General features: G+C 39.6%; 1 protein-coding gene across 1 annotated transcript in view; it reads left to right on the forward strand.

Annotated features, from left to right (window-relative positions):
• The window catches only part of gcgra (glucagon receptor a), a 32,906-nt gene that overhangs the window by 572 nt on the left and 12,895 nt on the right, over positions 1-19,439 (forward strand). The window lies entirely within an intron of this gene.

Genomic DNA, 19,439 nt, shown 5'->3' on the forward strand with positions numbered 1-19,439 from the left:
TGTTTTTCCTATGTTATGTTCTTTATACGGCAGAGTTATGACTGGGCTTAAAGCACAGGTGAAGATTGTGGAACAAAAAACTAATTGAAGTTATTCTGCCCTCTTTGTGCAAAGAATTGCAAATCTTACACAGAATTAAGAAACATTTAACATGACACGTTTGCATTTTTTATTTATACATTTATTTTACACAGGACTTAAACATGTGCATTATGTGCTGTACATTCGAAAAATGCATCTAATCGTGTACCTGGCAGAGTAAACACATTATTGCTTCTCTGTGTACACTTTATGTACTTTATGTACACTGAATACATAAGAATTAAATTGTTAGGGGAGTTAATTGTCCGGGAGTGATGTTGATCCTAATTAGAGTCACTTGGGCAGCATCACACAACCTGTCGCAGTCCCTTGTGCATCTTGTATTCCACTGCACAGTGTTGATAATAAATGTCCAAATTTGTTAGGTAAACATCTCTCATAGCTACACAAACATATTCATTACTGCCCCAACACATCTGTTGCAGTGACATTAGAGATGTGAGCTTCTTGCTGAAGCATCAGCCCTGTGCATACAGATGCACTCCATAAATGAGTGATGCCTCGCTGTTGTCTTTAGTGCTAATTTGCAAACATTAGCAGGGGGTACAGGTGCTTCAATGCATACAAAATACACATTAGTGCAGTTTTGTAATGCATTAAGTAATCTTCAGCTTTCTGAGTGCAAGTATAATGAGCAGGGTGAACTTTTCTCAGTCACAAGTTCCATTATGTATGTGGATAAAAGAATGATTAATTTGGGGTTACGGGTTGCATTTGTTACATATACATTTGACCATCATAAGCATGCAGCACATTGCACATTTGAAAAACTTGCCAGCTTCATGACTAAGTCTGTGATATGGCGTCAAGGGGCTAATATAAAAGCAGTGAATGCTTTCTGATCTTTTCAACCTTTAGAAGGCTGAATGTCAGTACTGTACACCATCTGAGGCTGTTCAGCTGCAGCCTCCGAAGGTCTTTTCCACTGAGTTTATGTGAGAAAAGATGCACTGATATTCAAATGACTCCACTTCCTTTCCTATCTCTGACTGTGTCATTTTGCGCCTTGAGCAAAAGAACATCGGTATGAAGTAGTGAGATCTAAGGTATGAGTGTGCTTATGTGATGGGAAACATACCAAAAGCTTTTTTTCATAATGGTCACCTTTGATGTTGTACCAAATTGTAAACAACTGCTGATGCTGTGTCGTGGATGTGTGCGTTGTTAGAGTGAGGCTCTGTGGTCTCAAAGCAAGATTTGCATGTACATGTTATCTCAGCAGAGATGAGTAATAACAGATGGTTAAAGTTGACTTACATATGTCGTACATGATGAAAGGGCAAGGAAGAGTCATCACAGTTTAAGTTAATAAGTCTTTTAATTTTACATTGAGCCTTCAAGACAGACTTTTTGGGACTTTGTCTAGAAGTGAGCGTGAAATCTGAAAGATTCACAGTAAAAGAAGGAAGAAAATGGCACTTCTATAAACATTGTAAGAAAGAAATCAAACCTCTGTAACTAAAGGGACTGTATGAAAATGATTGCGTTGATGAGCGCGGCTGAACATTTAGTTTTTTTCACCCTGGCTACGTATGCAACTTATTGAAAAGGACATGTTTATTTAGCCTTCAGCCAAATGAAACAATGCAATGCGCTCCATCTTTTCTAATTCCCTCTCCACCCTCTAATCATTTTCATACACTCCCTAATAGAAGAAAAATGAGAAGCAGATGGAAATGTATTCATCGCATTGAAACTATACGCCCCTTGCATCCAGAACCAGGTCATGCAGACATATATCACAGAGCACTTTAGGGATTCCCCTGTTCACAAATATGTGCTTGTCCTGAACATCTTTGATCTGTAACTCGCTTAGTCGATTACTCAGGCTGCCAAGACAAGAGTTATCCTATCTGTAAACATTCAGCTTTGTGTCTGCCCTGATAACTGTGGCTGATGGAGAAATATGGTAAAGACGGTCAGTGAGAAAGAAAGCAAAGATTGGGGGGTGTGTCAGAGATCAATTAATTCTCGGGACTCAAGAACATCTTCACAGTTGATTGCCACTTTTAGACTGTCAAGTATTTAACAGTGAAAATAGGTTTTTATCCAACACTAGAAAATACATTTGGTCGGTCCATGATGGTGAACTGCAGCACATGATTGTCATGCTGCAAGATTGAGGTTACAGAGAGGTCAACAAAGTTAACACTTGAGAGAGGAAACATCTTCTATGTATCTCTGCCTTTTGTGGTTTCCTGAGTATGAGTCATCTAACAAGATGAGAGCGAGAGTAAGATGAATAGATGAAGAGCAAGAAACACAAGGACTTTGCTTAAATTCTTGCTTCTGCTTTCCTTTTGCTTTAGTGCAGAGAATAGCGAGACAAAGAGACAGATTGAACAATCAAACAAAAGAGACTAAAGAGAGATATGATCAGGAGCTCCTCAGCTGCATGTCGGCCCGCTGTGGTGCAGAGGACAGGTGCGAGGAGGTGGATTGTAGGTGTAGGCAGCCGTCTATGTTCTGTCCTGTGCTGCTCTACAGGCTCCGGTTCAAATGAACCCGTGTGATGGACCCAGGAGGGCTAAGAATAGCTTCCACTACAAAGAGCTGTCACTCTAGATTGTAACAGAGTGGCGATAAGGGTCAGTCTGGAGACCGCCGCTGGGCTCCACTTAGCCTTGTGTGCCATCTAGCTCATAAGACTCTGTAAACACACACATATGTATACACACTAATGCTGTGTTTCCACTGCATGGCACGGCTCTGCTCACTCACTTTTGGTCCTTTCCACTGCAGATATATGCCCCCCCCCAGTGCAGGCGGGATTCTCTGCTGAACTGCTGTGAAATCATCTTTAACACAACACTTAAGAAATCCTTTGAACAGCCGCCAAACAGAGGAACGTACTGCCAATTACAAGGCGTCGTGTATGTAGTGGAAAATGTTACATTTGCATTTGCTCTTGATGCTATATATGTGCTGGAAGTCTCGTGTCGGACTCTCTTTGACCAATAAGTGATCTGTTTTAACTCCACCTTCTAGATTCAGCTCGTTGGGAAACCTTGATTGAGGTGGTACCAAAAAACGTACCAGGGACTATTCAGAACTTTTGTAAATGGAAAATGCCATATGATGCAGTGGAAATGTGGCAAAATAACACAAGAAATGCCAAGGTGAGCAAATAATATCGTTTTATGGACAGAAGTATTCCCTCACAGAAGATTTGGGAACCTTTTAAGCGAACAAATAGTGAACAAAAAATCATACCCTGCACAAAAAAACCAATATGTACACACTCGTTCTGTCATTCACTCTCACACACACACACACACACACACACACACACACACACACACACACACACACACACACACACACACACACGCACTGTATAAGTACAGGTACACAGTGTTTGTATACACAATTGAATGGAAAGGACCAGAACCAATCCCTTCCTGTTCGCGGCAGGAAACATCTACTTCTTATTGAAGAGACATCGACTTCCATGTTGCTTCGAGCCACAATTTGATCGGTGATTATAGGTGTACTGTTCAACTTTCAGGCACGTGCTGGATTAAACGGATAAATTACAAGTTTATTAAATCTTCCCAAGCACAACCAACAGTGTGCCAGTAGCAGAGCAACTGTCAGCTCCTTTTAATCAAACCTCCTCTCTCCTCTAGGGGTAAATCAAATTAGTTTTTATAGAGCAATAAAAAGATTCACTTGTTATAGTAGCACCGAACCACTGGTGGACACGGAGGACACAAACAGTGGTTACCTTGCACCATTGTTGGGGATTTTAAGGGATGATTAACATGCTAAATATGTCATATGGGCCACAGAGCGGATATTGCTCTGAGCGGTGGCCTGAAGTGGCTCTGAGTAGCGTCTGCTGTCTTTCCTCCATGTTCTCAGATATCAGATATCAGATATAAAGTGCAACACATTCCATCACTTACTTTGGACTGGGTGGCTGCCAATGGCTTACCTTCCTGCCCTTCTGAACAAATCCAAACAATGTTTGGATGTTGCCTGCTCTGGAGTAGGAAAGCGAAAAGATTAATCAAACTGACAGTCGTACGTCCCCGCATGGAGGACAGACTGAACAGTTTCTACAGCGCCGGCCAAAAGGAATCAGCACTTTCTTCAACAAAAAGGAGCAAATTAAATGGCTTTTTTACATATTGCTTTTTTAAAGTGTGTCTTTCCACAGTCAGAAAACAATTAATTTTTTTAACTCTAACTAATTACATGGTTTGTGATTAATTAGTCTAAATTAATCGCATATATCAATATTTGCTGTGAAAAGCATTTCAAAATATTCAAATGGGTTTTGTCAGATGAGTGAATCAATGAGTAGCATTATAAACTGTCAACATTTCTTTTATTTCAATAATATTTCTCCAATGTCTTGTTTGCCACAATTATCTTAGACAACACAGAACATCAGTTTGACATAAAGTGCAATTTCAAATCGGGCCTAACATCTTTCATTGCACAATAAACAATATCTTGTGGCGGCTTAAAGGTTGTGTCATTTGACGCCATCTGTAAAGCCTCCGTTAGCCCCCGGTCCTCTACCACCCGCAGTCCATTGCAATACATTTGGTGATGGGGTTGTTAATATGTCTCAGGTAGACCGACTCATTCTGATCGAGAGATGACGAGACGGGTCGCTCACTTTAGCATCAGCGGCGGTGCTAGCTAGCTCCGAGCTGCTCAGTGCTTTGCGTTGAGGTGATATTTCAGCTTGAAGTTCTCCGATGGTTCGAACATTCTTCATCTGGGAGTTTATTAAATGTAAACTTTCCATTCACTGGGCCAAGTAACGTTTTCTCATCCGCTTCCATCATGATGACGAGGCTGCTGTGGCTGCGTCGCGTCGGTTGACGTAAAGGGTCAAGGGGCATCTAAGAGCAAGATTAATCTGCGTTAATTTTTTCGACGCGTTTAATGTACTAATTTGATACCCCTAGTATGAAGTGTATGTGTGAATGTTTTTAGACTTGGTGCTATAAATGGGAAGTAAAGAGATCCATTCATGCATTATTATATATCAATACTCACTCACTGTTAATGTCAGTGCCATTAATAATGACTCATCCTTTAATCCTCTTCCTACCAACTCCGCAGACCCCAGAGCTATACTTTTTGTCAATTTCTCACGACTTTGTCAATCAACATGTCAAGATATGTCCCTCTACATAATGTATTTTTGGGAGGATCCAAAGTGCTGATAAGATTGTATTTCACTTTGTATTTAATTTTTCACCTGGGGTAGCGTACAGCGTGCTCAAATCACAGATACTATTACAGGTAACAGCAAAAAGCAGCAGCTACAGTAACAACCCCAGCTGGTTCGCTGCCTGTGTGGCTGTTTGAACTGTAGGGATTTTATGAACTATTTTTAGTGCCCACCTACACAGACATTAGACCTATCACATTACAGTACCAGCGTTGTCAATCACAACGAAACATTCACACCCACACCCAGTTTTTTTTTTTATAAACAACTCCATTTTGAGGTTTGCAGAACACACACAAACAATTCACATACCAGTGAATTGTTTTATTTATTATAGGATGTCATGGCTCAAAGACAAAGGCATAAACTGACAGTTTAGGATGAAACAATACATTGGCTTTCTTATGGGTTTTTTTTATAGGGTTCATATAATAAAAACAGCAACTGTTGTGATATATTGTTGCTATCTTGAAGTCCCATGTATTAAACTGTCAACGTCCTTGATTATATAAAATGAACAAGCTATGGGAGTGAGAGTGAAGAGCCAACCTTTGATATTTGAGCTCAATACATGTGGACCAATAATAATTTAAGGCTCCATCACATATGTTATTATTTAACCTAACCTGGGTTTCTGGTGAAATATCCCTCTTTAGACAATCAACCCGCCCTTTAAAATCCCATGAGCGTATGTTTTAATGTAGCTTCATGCTCAGGAGGTCGTGACTGGAATTATCTCAGAGGACTCAGATAAGTTATGTCGGCCTGAGAGCAGCCACTGGGTCGTGAGGATGGAATCAAATCACTTGTGCTGTCTTGCTCCAAGATGAATCACACTATCTGAGCTCAATGCGGCTTATATGATTACTCACTAATGACCAACTGACATGCTCCAGTGTTGACTGAACAGGGGCCATGTGCACGTGGCTGGTCACAGGTCACTATTGGTCAAGTTGTGGATCAAATGTGAGCCTTTGAAAGGTTTGCAGTTGAGTTCATGTCTTTCTGGCATGGCTCACTTAACCTGCCATTCCTGTGGGAAGTAAATTCCTCCTCAGTGAACACAGAAACATTTTTATGCAGACTGGAGCAAAAAAAAGATTTAGCGCAGGAGAATCAATACCAGCTGAGGAAGATAAAAGAGCACAAAAAGGTTTTGCTTTTCTCTGAACTGCTTTGTAAACCCTGGAGGAGGTAACGGTATTGAGCTTTTTGTTTGTTTGTTCAGATCAACACTGTGAGGCACACAAAAAATAAGCCCTCTCTCGCAACGTGTGTGGGTCGAGGGTTTAAGCGTAGGTCATTTTGCTCCCAAACACGGCCTACTTTACCCTTTTGAGTGAAATGATTACGAGGTCTGACGAAAGCATCAGGTGCTTTGGTCCCACAGTTGCATATCTCTAATCCTTCCTGAAGTGTACAACAATAATAATAATCCCTCTTAAAGTTACAAAGGCTTCGCAGCAATACAAACATACAAACAAGGGTAAAAGCAAATGAATAAAGGTATGATGAATACATCTGAAATAAAAGATAAAGATTCATAATATAGTGATTTTCAATAAAAGATACCCATAAAACCAAGATGAATTTAAACTCATGTTCACACACATTTCATGTACACAGGCTTCTGAAAGAGAGGAAAGAATCCAACCAATGTAGTTTGCTGTAAATCAGTTCCTTGTGCGACCAACACGGTTCAGAAAATGCTTCGGGCGAAATAAATTAAAGAGAAAAAGGGGAAAACACAAACACAAAAGAGCTGCTGGTTATGTATTCTTTAAGTAATCATTAAACCACAGTATTTTTGGACACACAGAAAAATACATTTGACAAATCATGAACAAAAGGTCAGAACAGAGCAACTGTTGCTTAGTTTCATATGCTCTGACTGCAAAGGTCTGATCACAATCATGATCTCAAACAACCAGCAGGGTGTAAACTTCTAATATTAAACACACAGCGTATTTGTTGTTCAGATTTCAGCGCTTCAAAAAAATCTGTTAAGCCAAATCACCCTTCCACTGAACCATTGCTCATGAAATGGATCGTGACTTTAGAGCATTTTGCCTCCTACAGAGCTTTCGATCATCATTTGGCAAACAGACCTCAACTAGAAAATGTCCCAGTATTCCCATAACAATGATGAAACCACAGAGGCAGTCTTGTGCTTCATGCAGCTAAAAGAGGAGTTTGAGGAAAATACACATGAGTTGTGGATAGTCGCAGGAGGAGCGTATGTGAATTTTAATACAAGACATATAGTGTGCGTGAGTGCAGTTCATTCATGGTGAGCTAGTATCCACAGGAGTGGAGATTATTCCCACTAGTGGGAGAGATATGCAGCATATATCTTCAGTATGATGCTCTACAGGCATGAAATGCATCTGGAAGGAAAAATCCTTTAGTTTGATTGATACAGGAAATAAAAGTGCACAACGTTGTACATCTCATTAAATATAGAATAACATTCATAGTAACTGTTAATGAAACTCTTACTACTGACATTTTGGGAAATACTCACTTGTCTTTTTACTGAAAGTTAAATGAGAAGATTGATATTGATCTTCTCATTTAACTCTCAGCCCCAACACGTCCAACTATTCCCTTGAAGTAGGTCACACACATAATTCTGTGACTTTAAAACGTCAAAGTTTCAGTCTTGAATGGTCTTTGTTAGATGCTTTTTCAACATTTATTTCAATTTCAACTTTTCTTCTCTGGGAACTTAAAGAGATAAACACTTATTTGAAAACTTCCACATTACGATATATCAGAAATTGGATCTCTTGCGTCACCACCACACATGCATACAGAGCAGAGCAAACTATCCAAAGTTCCCCTCTGTAGCCAGTATTTCACTTTGCTCAACAAAATACTAAAATAATCCCCAAATCTGTTCAGAAGTGTCTCGTTTTCCCGTAACCATATATGTTATCTTCTTCATTGTAACGCAAGACGACATTTCCTTAAGCCATTGGCCAATGATATGATTGGTTCATGCGTTTCCAGGTGAGAGTTATTAAGCATTTTGAGTACAAGAGTTTGTACTTTGTTCTTTATATGAGGATTGGTTGGGTACAACCCCAGAATAAAGGATGTAAAGGTAGATTTACTGACACTGTTTGAGAATCATTCAGTTTCTGAGATTCTACCTTAACGGTGGGATAAGACCTTGTTTTATAAAGTGGACATAAGGGGCTCTGTTAGATTCTTTGCTTTACTTGACATGAGCTGAGTAAATAGTTTGTAGTTAGTGCTGGAATGAGGGCTGGATCTCTATGAAGGGATTTTAATTGCAGACTAATATCTTTGTGACAGGTGTTTTTATCTGTGTTACCTTTCAATGAATGAATAGTTTCTCTTCAGTTTTCAGTGGCGGTGATTGTCAGTTAGAGTTGAATAACAACATGTCCTCCAGCGTAATCAAAGAGACTGCTGATGTCAGTGTGTTGTTGACCCGAGGGGTGGGACGTGGGCCTCCACGTGCTGTGTACACAGCGGGAGACATTGACCTCCATCACGCATGTAATACACACACAAACACACACACACAAATGCACACTTCTTGCTGAGAGCTGTCACAAGTACACCAGAAACACACACAAGGTTTAGTGTTGGTTTATGTGACTCAATCACAACCCTCTGTACAACAGCGTCTCTCACAAACATTGTTTGCCATGATTAACTGTTACAGAAATGTATGCATGTCACTGGCTCCCGGCCAGCCATCAGTGCTATTCTCTGCACATTATAAGGTACTGTGTGTGTGTGATAAAACGCTTCATTCAAAACTACAAATACGAACCGAATGGTAGAGAAAAATTCAGGGTGTAACAAGACATTTCATGACAATCCATCCAATAGTTGTAGCAGACTAACATTGCCATCTTTAGAGCCATGGCAGGCACATTTCCTTTTTGAGAAGTAAGTTTGTGAAGTTGTTTTGGTCCAAGATGAATTAAAAATACATGTACAGAAAAACAACTCTGTATTGCAACTGTACGCCACATGTTGTACATGTGCAGCGAAGATGTGACACAAACAAGCAGCGGAAACGTTGTATTAGAATCATCACACATCATTAGATTATTCGTCAATCAATAAACCGTCGTATTGTGCTGATTTAAGAGAGACTAAAGCGGATGTGTTATAACCAGGCATGTCAAATCAGCAGTTTTACTGTTGAGATTTGTTCTGTATTGAGTCTGAACACTCCTGTAGAGGATCTATAATATGAGAGAAATCATTTTCTTTCGGTTTTACCGCCTGCTGGCATTTCATCATGCTGTGTAAACGTGTATATGACCCCCCCCTCACCTGTCGGTAGCTGACTGACTCGCTGACTTGTTCTTTCTGCACGCTGATTCATTTCTGTCGCCGTGCAGCTCTCTCCTGTCAAGCTTCATCTCCTCCCCTCCTTTAAAGAGCCGCCATTAGCTATGCCGCGTTGACATAAACTAACCACATCAAATATTCATTACACCCCGAAACACTGCTTCTGTGGAGTATTATTCATGCTCTTCACAGACCTGTGTTCAACTACTGAGGGTCTTTCAAGAGCTCAAGACAGCCTCTCACAAAAACCAACAGATCTCACCAACAGTGCTCTATAGGGCGAAACATTTCTCAAGAGAAGATATCAAATCGATAAGTTCAGGGATACGTCAGAATTGTGTAAATGTAAAGACTCCACGTGAAGCAAGGGTCCTCATGAGGATATATGTACAAGAATAAGTGTGTGTGTGCACGTGTATATTTGCGTGCTCATCTGTTTTACTGCCTAATTAGTCTCTGTTTGCTGATAACATTACCTGCATTACCTGTTTTTGCAGCTGTGACGCAACTGCATTACAGTATAGTGACGGTCTTATACTGTACTGCTGTACGACATCTAAGGCTCATCATTTCATTTCTTTATCCCAGTTTGTTTTTATTAGATAAAATTAATTAGCAAAAGTTTATTTAATGTCCATCACTCATCAAAGGCTTGCTATGCTTCCCTCTTACAGTGAACATAGTCCAAGCACAGGTCAAAATATGCTAATAGGAAGTAAATAGAAGACAATCAAATACATACTTTTATTTAATGTTTGATTTGTGCAGTAAATGTTTTTTTTAATGATTTTTCTCTTGTTTCTTTGATATTCAAAAGCAAATACTGTTAAATTCTTAGATATTGTTTAATATAGATAAGTATTATAAAATAAATACACGTCATAATAATAGGTGAAATGATAAGTCAGTCAAGAGATTTGTTATGTTGACAGTAAAATAAATATATTTGGATGTGTTGGTCGGATATAACAAGGCATTTGAAGATGTGGACATTTTCTGCTCTATTTGCTGACATTTTACAAACTAAAGGATTGATCGATAATGAAAAGAATTGCTAGTTGCCGCCCTACTACCTATAGTATGTAGCTCCTTTCCTATAGTGACACGTTATAGTGACATGAGTCAATTATAGCAGCACAGAAAGACGCAGATGAAATGTATAGACTGTACTGAGGGTACAGGAGGCTTTATTCTTCACATTCTTGACCTATATTATCTACAGTGACCGGAGCTGCTCTCTGTTCCTCGCTCACTCTGCTGCTCGCTGTTGCGTGCCATGTTAATCTCTTCTTTGCTTGGCACAACACTTTCTCATGAATGACCAAAGATGTTGACGCTGTGCAGTGCACGTCAGTCATCCTACTGGATGTGCTATGTTATTTTGTATAGACATGGGAAATGATAACGCCGTAGGCCTCCCCATGCCTTATTAAATGACTGAAAAGAAACCAGGCTAGAAGCTCTTCACGACATACTGTTTCAGGTTCAGCTCTCTCTTTTGATTGATGATTGATGCTTGCAGATAAAGTTTGTTTGAACTGTTTGTGTGGTTAATTTATTCATAAGTGGGGTCAGTTGAAGCTAGTGAACTCAAAGCTCTTCATGGGAGAATAAATTACACTTGAGGCCTATTTAGGCTTCTCTGCTGCAGTGCAACTCAGACGAGAACAAAAGTGTTAACATAGCCTTACGTGCTTCACAGAAGCTCTTTAAGATTAAATACACTGAGGCATCGTTGTTTTTTCCCCCGTTGCTAACAAGCAGCTGGAGTCAACAACAAAACAACAACTTAGCTATGCATGAAAAACAAACGCACCTCTGGCCAACCGAAATTATTTTGGGAGCATGACAGAGCACTTGAGGCAAAGTTTACATAATGATGGCTTGAAGCTTCTACTGTAAGTGTGTGTTTGTGTGGGTGTGTTTAAGAGGTGAGTGAGCGTGAGTGGCAGAGCATAACGCGTGTATAACTGAGAAGTCAATTTGCTTTTCTCTGACAAGTGGAAGTGAGGAACTGAGTTCATTTAGATTCAGGATGATACAGATGCTAAGAGGGGGGGGGGGGGAAATGGAGTGAGATAATACAGATGAGGAATACCAGTGATAAAGAAGAGGAGGGGGGGGAGCTGTGGGAGTCAAGTGAAGTTGAGACTAATCACGGTGATTTAATCCCTATATCATATCAGAAGATTATGCATAAAAAACTTTAACCTCTTGGATGTCTGCTTATGTCCAGGATATAATTTAAAATACAATTAATTAATCATCAACATCTACAATACTCTGGACAACATTAATTTAAGTACAGTATATATATCTCTCACAGTAACCACCCGGGGATAATCTTGGTGACAAGTTTTGTACGTTTTGCCCAAAGCTGGACATACACTAAGTTATGTTATGGCTCTTTCTTATATACCTCCAGTGCATGCGATCTGAAAACACATGAAATAGCCAAAACGTTGCATTTGGATGACATATGCATATACATAAACATTATAATTTAACAATTCGTCTAAGAATTTTAAATGACATTTTAAGAAGGTAATTGCTTTTTTGTGTGGAAGAAACACACGCTGAGTAAAACATATCTGGAGTGAATTAAGTATAGTATTTGCGTATATTTATTAAATAACACAAAATGCAGCTGTGGACTTATTTCAGAATAAATCCAACAGGTTATGTTCATTGTATCAAAGCAATCTGTCATCCGGTGCCTTGATCTTATAGCAATAAAGTTCTGGCACAGAGGCTATACAGAGTTTTTAGTGGTACACATTCATTGTTGATAAAGACATAAAACAATACCAGCCTTATCCACTTTTACAGTCACGATTCAACCAACCTCCACTTAATGAATGTTTTGACATCTACTGTTTGAAGCTTGTGTGGGGGCTCCGTAAAGTCCCTCTTTCCTGCTGCACAGGAAGAGACGTGTAGTATGTTTACAAAATCAGCAACTGCCATAATAATGAGAAGACACATATGCGGCATAGATATGAAGCCGTCGTCTGCACTTCCTGTTTTATTGTTCACTTGACCTTCTTTACCTGATGCGATTGTGTTTTTCAGTCATGAAGGCTGAGCAGTATTGCAAGTGCACTAAGTTGAAACGGGTTAATTACCTCTTTACACACGTTCTGTGTTTCTATTAAGCAGCCTCAGAGCACACAGTATGACCTCATCCCCTGCAGCTTCTTCCTTGTAAATTGTTTTTTTTGGGGGGGCTGTACTGTCTTGCTAAATAAGGTTTCAGAGATTTAGTATATCTATGTATGGGGTCCACCATGCTGTACTGTTTTGCCACCGTATATGACAAACCCAGTGTTTGATAAATTCCAGGCTTATGGTGGACAGAGCAGCGTCGAGGAGCTCAGGGGATTACTGCACATAAACACAGCGTGCCAGCATCCATAAGTGCTCGACGTACAATAGAGTCATGTGGCTACACGTAGAGGACACACAGGGATCACACAGGTCCTTTCATAATTCAGCAAGTCTATTTGGAGTTACCTCATAAACATTAAACATTCCAGAGGACGTTGTAAGGAGCGCTCGTGTGAGCTGAATATATTAAACATTTACTTTTTGTGTGTGGGAATAGAGTGCAAAATTGGGAAAATCTCTGAATTTGGCAACATTGAAAGTAAGTTACTCATCCCTTGTGTCTTTTTCTCTCTTTAGACTGTATGTCTCCTCTCTATTGCTTGTCATTTCCTCATTCCTTAGTTGATCATTCATACATCATCTATCAGGAGGATTCTCATTAGCATCCTCATGCCTCCTGAAACTGTCGATTGTTGCTCTTTGACATTTTGCGATCTTCTTTGTGACTCTGCCAAGTCTGATTTTACTCTTCATGCTGTGTGCTTGTAAATACACTTTGTATTTCCCTTGGTGGAGAAACTGTGTCCAGAGACAGTGAAGGGATGTTTTTTCTTTCTTTCTTTAAAATCTGTATTTGTTTATTTCCCTTAACAGATCCAGTTCCCGTCGGACTTAATTAGGCAGGTTTATCATGTGGTTCTGATAACAGTTGTTTGTCAAACAGTGGCTTCTGTGTCTGAACTAGAGCCCTTATTAGGAATAAGCAAAGCTGAACAGTGCCAGAGCATCGTTAGAAAGCCGCCGACAGTCATGTATAAAGAGAAAGGCAGCCCAGACTTGTTGTTTTTAGTCCCAGTTCTGACTTTTACTGTAATGGAATAAAAGCAGCGTCGTTGAATCACTCAGCTTTTGACACCACAAACCAAACACTCCTTAACACTCTTTTGGCTCAGAAAATACTTTTAGTAAATGTCACAGGATGCTCTGTTTTCTGTTCCAAGACAGCTGAATAAGTGCGTTTGACTTGCCTTGCTAACTTGCAAGTGTTGACAGGTGAAGTGTGTTGCTCTACCCCTTGCTTAGTTGTTCCTGCCAAATCTTAGGTAATTGGTGCAAATTTTGCAGGGAGATTTATTAATGTCACAAGGCAGCTGTTTATTATCAAGAGACAAGTCATGCTTTTATGCTTTAATTGCTGCTTTTGTAGAACTAGACAATCACAGCTCACTGGTTTGCATTTGTTGCACTGAGGAATTCCTGTAGTGGCTTTAATTGTTCAGCTGATTTAGTTTATGTTGTACATGCTCCCTCATTTTGATGCTATTAAGTATTATCAGAAACATGTATAAAATACTCATTATGCAGAGTGGACCCCGTCAGAACAGGAAGCATTTTAATGTTGTAGCAGGTCTCGGTAAAGTACATTCTAATTATCATTGTTGGTAGTTTAATCAATAATAATGAATCATATTTGACATATTTTGTATGTTAACACTCCTTCACAACTATAGGTCAACCATATAACCATCGACCCAAGATGCCAAAACACTTAAAACTGGCATGAACACAAACATTTGTCTCCTACTGTGCTGAGTTATCAGTTAATTATGTTCACTTTTACTAAACAATGCAATGTTTTGGTCTCTCAATTATACTCATACAAGCACCTATCAGTGCCATTACATTTTTCTCCTATTCTGATTCTTGGCATATTGTTGTCCACATATATTGTTATGACTATACATATGCATTGACACATTCTTAACCAGTGATGCCAGTGGCTGAGGCCCGCTGTGCCAGCTTCACGGATGTACTAGATGTAAATTGAATGTTGAATCTGCTGTTGGAGCGAGTGGGTTAGAGAAACAGTGAGTGCAATTAATGCACATTATGTAGATATTTCCCTGCATCTAAGTGCCTCCCAGGTCAGTGAATATCAGCAATTACACAGGCTGAGACAAATATGTCCAGTTCTGGCTTAAGGCTGAGACCACAGACAAGATGGTGGTCATGATCTTTGCTGAAACTGGCAACGATAGTCGTCTGTAATTATACTGTTGTCTTGAAATCAGGGTTTCTTCAGGGCAACTAATCTTTGTTCATTTTGTGGTGGGAGGCTAGACACAGTTGGAAACTGTTGGCTTGTGTTACCAGGAGGTGTGATTGATCAATACAATCCTCTTTTGAAAGCAGTGTGCCTCAAAATCTTAACAGTTCTGTGATGAAGAGCACAACACACATTTTCCCAGGAGGGAACTGACGCCTCTGAGCTGCTGAGGGAAGGTAATATTTTCTTTTTTTCTTTGACTAGCAAACGTTTAATTCAATGTTAGTGATATAACAAGTTGGGTAATATAATGTACATAAAAGGGAACTATTATTCATAGAGTTATTGCATTATTGTATATCAAAGTGTCCTGCATGTCATCCATATTATTAGGGGTTGGAAAAGCTTCTCTATATAGAATCAAATTGTGTGTTAAAGCTACATAAACAGCTGGGATGGTTGACGGCACCTTGTAGTTTTGATACAAGAAAAAACCTGTCATTTTTTACACCAAAATTGCACTGCAATACGTTTTATTGTTATTGCTGCCAAAATACACAGTGGGCAACTGCAAAGAGGGAAAATAGTCACAGCCAACAGAATGCCAATTGCCAGCACAAACCGCTGCTTTCTGTCATCATCGGTGACTTCACTATTCACAGTTGAATTATTTCTTAATTAAAATAACAAATAAGCAGCCACGTTATTCAGATTCAATCAGTGCCACACATTGTTTCCTACTATAGACCACTACTGGGCTTTTGAGACTGATACTGATATCACTATTTGAGAGTTTTAAACATAAAAACTTAAACAATCTTGATACATATCCGGTTACCGATTTGTGACCAAGATACATACTAAGCAGGACATTTGACAGTCAAGAAGTTGACTTTTCAGTCTTCTCTGTTGGACAAATGATGTAATGCAGACACGTCGTCATCTTCATCTAAATTACTTCACACTATTTCGTACTGCAGTTTTTTTTTACTTCTCAGCAGAGATACAAATTTAATATCAGCCAATATACGTATGGGCCAGGATATATATATATATATATATATATATATATATATATATATACACACACTGGTATGAAGTAAAAACAGGAAACAAAACAAAACAAAACAAAACAAAATAATATAAATAAAATACATAAAAGATATTAATCAGTTATAAATGTCAAAAACTGCCGCAGGGAAACAATGTCGACCGTATCTTGGTCTGGTCTGGGTTACATAAATACATTTAACTTTCTCCAGGGCCTTTAATCTTTAAAAAGTGCAATGTGTGCTCATCCTCTGCAGCGATGATCTAAATCTTTAAACTGGACCCCTCAGTGTATGAAACAGTAGAAACAATGTAGGATGGTCTGAAATGGTAACTGATAATCAAAGGCTCCCCGTAGGGTTGTTGTTGCTTCTCAGCAGGCACAGATCACATGTCCAACACACCTCACCAAAGAGTGTATGAAACAGCATGCAACACTTCCCACACACGTGCAATACAAAAGAGCCCCATACACTCACACAATGCAAGTTCATCTCAAATGTTATACAACCGTTTGTCATTGTTTCCCGCCTACATTCATCAGACATGACCGTGAATGTTGCAAACAACCGGCACACAGAAGAGGCTTGTAGCATCAAGCTGCCGTGACCCGGATGGGACGCAGATGAGTTGCACTCTGCTCCCTCTCGCACATTTGAAGCAGTTCAGAGGTTTGACAATGTACACAACACTCTGAACCACATGTGTGTGTTTTTGTATGTGTGTTTTTGTATGTGTGTTTTTGTATGCTTAAAACTCCATATCTTTCACATATTATGGTTGTTCTGTGAGAAAGATACATCGTCCTTCAGTCCATGTTTAGTAATGAAAAAAGCTTTTGTAAAATACCTTTTACATTGACTGGAGGCTGTAAATACTTCATGTTTTCCTGAATGAAATTTTCTTTGACCATATGCGTAATCAAATGGGAAGTGTTGATTCTTCAAAAAAGTACGGTGCCTCGTTGATTTTGTTTAGCACATTTCAGAAATGCATACATGTAAGAGCAGCTCAAGCCCAGTTGTGGAATATTTTAACAGGGCGGAAAAAACGACACTTTTGTAACAATTTCATCAAAATGATCACGTTCACTGAGGCTTGGAAAAGGTAACATGTCGAAGCCTGCATAAGAGACGGAGGTCAAGCAAAACCATATACTTGACACATTTTCCAAACACCGTTCAGCAGAGAAAAGCCAGCAGAAACGATCAACCGAGCAGTGCATGACATGTCCCCTAACAAAAATCCAACAGACCTGACAACCGAATCCCGCATGCAGACTGACCAAATTAGGCTACGACCAGGATACCAGGATGAGCGAAGTGAAGAGTGTACACACCACGTAACAGGGGGTGCTATTTATTGAGACGTTAATCTATGTGGTCAAACTCATAATGGTTTAAATTGGGGGTACCAGTTTTCTTTGTCTTTGTCTTTGTTTTTTGTTTTTTTACTCCGTCGGCTATCGGTGAACATTTTGGAGAGCATCTGAATTATGGGGCTGGATTCAAATATTATTTTTCAATTATGGAAATGGCCTTGTTTGAGGTCTGCCTTCCCAGTTCGTTGTGTGGTGGTGCATTGGTTACTGCTACAACACAGTTATGATGCAGTTGGACAGCAAAATGCTTTTCAGCAACTTAAAGCATCGATAGTAAACCTCATATAAATATCATCCTCAGACACTTTCTGGAAATATTTATTGACAATGCACCTTGTATATCTGTTTCCCAATACTTTAAAAATTTAAATGAAATAAGATCAAAAACCAGGCTCTGTGCATGCAATTATAGGCATGTTCTCTGAGTAAATGACTCATGAGATTTGATCTATAATGTGTTATTGGTTGAAGAACCTCGTCTTCACACTAAGACCGAGGTTACTTCACAGAAGTACTTTTAGAGTTTCAAAAAGTCAAGCGGTTGAAGTTGATGGAACATTTAAACAGTGAGTGAACAAAAGTGTTCTATCTAATCGTATATCAGGTTAGTCATGCAGAGAGCAACGCCTAGATTTTACTGATGTCCCGTCTTCCTTGCAGCAGCCAAACCTCAGAACGTGTTGCAACATGATGCTCCATCTCCCCTGAAGTCTGCTTCACCGCAAAAATCAGATGGTGAGGCTCTCATCCAGCAATGTCATGCTCAGTGTAACATCTGCAACCATGAGGTTTGAGCGTGGCATGCTTTACCGTGGCTTATTTTCTCAAAGCACAGGAAGAATGGTAGCTGTGGTAGCTTTAGAGTTATGTTGCATCTATTCAATTGATGTTAGATATTTCAGAAACAAAGCTAGATTAGTGTTTGTTACTTCAGTATTAATACATGCACGAAGGCCTCGTCAATTGTGTAAGATGGGTGATGCAGGAGTGTTTTACCTTTATTGCCACGAGCACCTTTGCATTTTGAAAGCTGCATGATAGATTGTTGCTCGGGGCATTTTGTGAACTGGACAGTCATTGTGTTTCCCAAGAGGTTTGTTTATAATCTTTGCTGTTCCCCTCAGCCCACATTCATGCTCGCATAGGCTACCCCTTTTGTAATTTTATTTGTTAGACAGAGTAATCAAATGAAAGGTAAGTACTCTCGAACAAACAACAGTAATTGTTAGTGGCCAGTGTACTGAACCATCCAACATGCACTTGAACAAAGAACAGTTGTTTGGGACGTTCAGGGAATTTGCGTCATTCATTTGTTTGTCAGTGTATTTTTTACACAAATACAAATAAATTACCAGGCATTATTCAAACAAATAGCTGTATGTCATTGCAATCAAAAGGAGCATTTAGTAGAATAGTTAAAATTTCTGAAAAAGTTAGCATTACATCATTTTTTTACTTTGAACACACCCAAAGGCAGAGGATACATTTTGGCTCTGTAACTTGTTTCAGGTGGAAAAACACCAAAGGAAACCGGCCCAAAGTACCCGAGAGGCCCCTCTGGCTCTGCCTGATTCTCAGCTGCCTCTTTAATCAGATGTGTAACAATAGTGTTAGGCGCTCCAGGTTTTTTCCCGGAACAGAGAGCTTCCACATGTCCCAGAGGACCTTGATTGGTCTGGATCCTCAGCGGGGCGAGCGATTCACAGCTTAGAGGAAGCCCAGAGCTGAAGCTGTAGAAGGATATCATAGCAGCAGAATATACACGCTGAATCAGCCTCACACCTTCAAGCCTGAAAGATCCACTCCACCTCTCACAAAATGGTCGAGTGATTCCCAACGTCCTGCATCAGAGGCATCCAAGCATGTACGTGACAAATCTGCAGAAAGAGACTTACGAACATATGACCTCAGGTCGTGTTCTTTTACAGTGAGTATTATAAGTGAATGCTCATTTTAGGAAAATCCTCATTTCGTATTCAGCTTTGGGGCATTTGGGGAAG

This window comes from Cottoperca gobio, chromosome 8, assembly GCF_900634415.1.
Source record: "Cottoperca gobio chromosome 8, fCotGob3.1, whole genome shotgun sequence".
Taxonomy (NCBI): domain Eukaryota; kingdom Metazoa; phylum Chordata; class Actinopteri; order Perciformes; family Bovichtidae; genus Cottoperca; species Cottoperca gobio.